The sequence below is a fragment of the Bos grunniens genome, chromosome 21 (genome assembly GCF_055505025.1).
Source record: "Bos grunniens cultivar Pamir isolate PY7600 chromosome 21, Bosgru_T2T1.0, whole genome shotgun sequence".
Taxonomy (NCBI): domain Eukaryota; kingdom Metazoa; phylum Chordata; class Mammalia; order Artiodactyla; family Bovidae; genus Bos; species Bos grunniens.
The window spans coordinates 50737861-50741603 of NC_141185.1; the positions used below are offsets into that span (position 1 = coordinate 50737861).

Here is a 3743-nt window from a genome sequence, read left to right on the forward strand (position 1 = left end):
TATGTCTTCCAGAAAATATCATGAAGAAAAACAAAACAAATCCTCGGGGCTAGCTCCAGTACAAATGGTTTGTGCCCCTAATCTGGAGCAAACCAAGCTTGCATGAGGGGGCAAGGGCCTTCTGGGTCCTCTCTGAGGTGGAGGCAGAGAACCGTGAGACCATGAATTGTCTCATGTACATACAGCTCAAAAATGAAATTTTTAAAAATTATTTTCAATTTTGAGAGACTTGGAAGATTTGAGATTGTATATAAGGATGATTCTACCTTACAACCCCAAAAGATAATGGTATGCAGCACAAGAGGCCCCAAATATTCATGGTTTGGGGCCAGACCAAACATGGCTGTGAGATTTTGGGATGAGGCAGTCTCCTGACAAGGGCGAGGGTGATGGGTGAGGAGAACCATTGTGGGGCGGCTGTGTTGTTACCCAAGAGTCTGACCATTGGTTCCAACTCCACAGATCCTGAGCCTCAGCCGTCACAGGGCCCTGAGCCTGTTCCAGGAGGCTGACTCGATCCACCACCAGCCAGACCAGCACAGCCCACGTGCACTGGGGTGACACCTGAGACAGGGGCTTCTTGGAGGTCACATGCTGCTGTCTCTGCCTCCGCCCGCCACAGCTCTTCTCCACCTGTGTGGCCTTCTCTCTGGTGGCCGACATGGGCATTTGGAGAGGGGCCACAGGTAACTGGTCCATGTCCTTCTGGTGCATCTGCTTCGCTGTGACCCTCATCATCCCCATAGTCGACTTATGTGAGCTCTCGTCCTGCTTTCCTTTCTTCTGGTGCAACACCACCCTCCTCTGTCTCTCGGCCTCCATCATCTACTCTGTCACCTTTGTCCAGTTCCTGCCTGATGGTCCTTACTGGAACTGGGCCATCACTGCCTCTACGTTCCCCTTTGTCGCATCTCTGCTACATGCCATGTAAGTAGTCTGCATACGGATCATCTATGGGTTCAAAGAGACCTCCTGCTGTGTGCTCACCATGCCAGGCCTGCTGAAGGTGCTGGAGACCTTTATGGCTGGTTTCATCTTCACCTGCATCATCAACACCTCCCTGTACCTGCATCAGCCAGCCCTGGAGTGGTGTGTGGCCGTGTAGTCCATCTGCTTCATCCCAGCAGCCCTGGCCATCCTGCTGAACCTGGGCAAATGGCAATGCAGGCTGCCCAGCCTGTATCCCATTTTTCAGCTTGTGCTCAGCCTGCTCTCCGTCCTCCTCTATGTCAGCGCTCTGGTCCTCTGGCCGCTCTACCAGTTCAATGAGGAGTCTGGTGGACAGCCCCACCAGTCCAGTGATATGGGCTGCATCAATGGGCTCAACTATGACATGTGCTTCTTGGACCAGCGACTGGCTGTGGCCATCCTGATAGCCATCAACCTGCTGGTTTACACGGCTGACCTGGTGTACTGGGCTCGCCAGGTTTCTGTAGGGACTGAGGACCAGCCCAGTGTTCCTGAACCCCCTGCTCACAGGAGGTATCCTCACCAAGCTCTGTCGGCTCCTGATGTCCTCTTCCTGGCTCTCCTCTCTCCTTGTGCACGTACTTCTCCACTCATCTCACTCTCTTTTCTGTTTCCTTCCCTTCTGCTCTGTCTCCTTTCTGTCTTGTGTGGTTGCCCACATTCTGTTTTGCTTCTTTCTCTTGCTTCTCTCATTTTTTCTACATTTTTCTACCTTTCGCCCCTTTCCTGGTCATCCTTGCTTGTCTCATTTCCTGTGTCCTGACCACCTCTCCCCATTTACCTTCTCCTGATCAGAGCAGCCTGGCATAAATCAAGCTCCCACTCAAGATCAGATTCAAAAGTAAGATAGAGAAGATTGAAAATAACCCAGGTGTTCATCTTTAGGATGCGGATTAATAAATGATGATGTAGTGCAAGAGGGAATACTCAGCAACAGTGATAAGTAAAAATCTCCAGAATACATGAAATAAAAATACTTAAGATATAAATCAACATGGAGCATACTATAGTTTATATAATAAAAATGAGGGGAAATAATATTAAATACACCTGTATGTGCTTGACTTGCATCAAGGAGCACAGGAAGGACTACCCTGAGTGCATTGGAATAGCTATGTGGTCCAGGTGGGGGAGGGGAACTGAGGAGCGAGTGGATGGAGCCACAGGTAGAAGTGAAGTTTCTCAGAATATGGCTTTTTCAGAATATTTTTATTTTGAACCAGGTAAAGATTCCCTTCTTAAAAAAATAAAATTTATGTTTGAAAAATATACCAACTGGAGAAGAAAGGTCAGGGGAGGGATAGTTGGCAGATGGTCTCCATGCTCCCTGCAGCCTTGACCTATAGGCTGCAGGAGGAGCTGAGAGATGCCCGCACAGGCCTGTCTCCAAAGCAGACAGAAGGGAGGCACCTTGGGTCCAGGGGTCTGAGGAGGGAGAGCTGTGGTCCCCAATCCCCCCTGCTGAGTGGCCAAGCCTTCCCAAGTCCTTTAGTGCACACAGTTGATGGAGAAGACCTCCCGTTGCCCAAGCCTCAGGCCCTTCCCTTGCTCCCTGCCTGGCCTGAGCTCCCTATGTCCTGGGGCAGTGGCCAGAGGCTCCTTCCTCGAAGGCCAGCCAGAACCTCCCCCAGGTGGGGTGACTCCAGCTGACATCCTCCAGACTGTGTCCTGAGCTGCATCCAGAACACAGCCCAGGACACAGATGTTTCCATTCTCTGGCCAGCTTGGAAAAATCACAGAATCAACCTTCCTAGTACACCTTTGAGAAGAAAGAAGGGACTCTGCTCTCAGGAGGCTCCAAGCACCTACCCGGGAGCCAGACATCGACTGCCAATCCGTGTGACCCTTGTCTGTGTCACTGTCTTGTGGAAAAGTCTCTAGGAAGACTGATGGGCCGAGGAGATTCAGGCCAGGTTCCAATCAGTCCCTCCCTAGGGTCTGGACCCTCTCTGTCAAGTACTGGCTGGCTTGCCAAGTGGAAGTGGTCTGGCTGGGATGGGAACTCAGCCACAGGACCTCTGGGTGGGGCACTAGAGCCAGACCAGGACACACGGGAGCCAGGAGATGAATCCTGGACCCAGAGAAGAGGGAAGGGGCTCAGCATTTACTGAGGTTCTGTTCCCTGCTGGGGCTTCCTTGGTGGCTCAGATGGTAAAGAATCTGCCTGCAAAGCAGGAGACTCATGTTTTATCCCTGGGTTGAGAAGATCTTCCGGAGAAAGAAATGGCTTCCCACTCTAGTACTGTTGCCTGGAAAATTCCATGGACAGAGGGAGCCTATGGGGGCTGCAGTCTGTGGGGTCGCAGCGTCAAACACGACTGAGCAATTAACGTTTTTTTTTTCCGCTTATGACTTGCTGAGCTTTGCAGGGAGACAGACCTGTATTCAAATCTGGACTCTGACAGGAAGTAACTGTGTAAACTTGAGCAAAAAACATAACACAGTCTCTGAGCCTCAGAATCATCATCTGTACAATGGGGATGACAGTAATAATATCCCTGAAGATGAATGAAATGGAGGTGATGTCACCGAGTCAGTCTGTTGGTGCTGAAAAACATATTGGCCACTCTGTCCCTTTCGGTCTAAGGTACAAATCAAATCCAAGCAGATTTTAAGGTTCTAAACCCACATGACTGGGTTCAAATCCCAGCTCTGACACCTAAACCTCTGTAATTGTGATCGGTTGACCTCTCTGTGTGCCTGTGAAAATGGGGACTGAGAACATAGTTCAGGGGCTGCTGGGAGGAACAAATGAATCCACAGCAAAGCTCGAC

At 50.5% G+C, this 3743-nt stretch overlaps 1 pseudogene across 1 annotated transcript; it reads left to right on the plus strand.

The window, feature by feature from the left end:
* The first annotated feature begins 531 nt into the window (after nucleotides 1-531).
* LOC147349719 (myeloid-associated differentiation marker-like) lies at nucleotides 532-2014 on the plus strand (annotated as a pseudogene). Its single transcript, XR_015150083.1, has one exon. The product of XR_015150083.1 is annotated as a myeloid-associated differentiation marker-like (transcript).
* Nucleotides 2015-3743: the final 1729 nt, after the last annotated feature.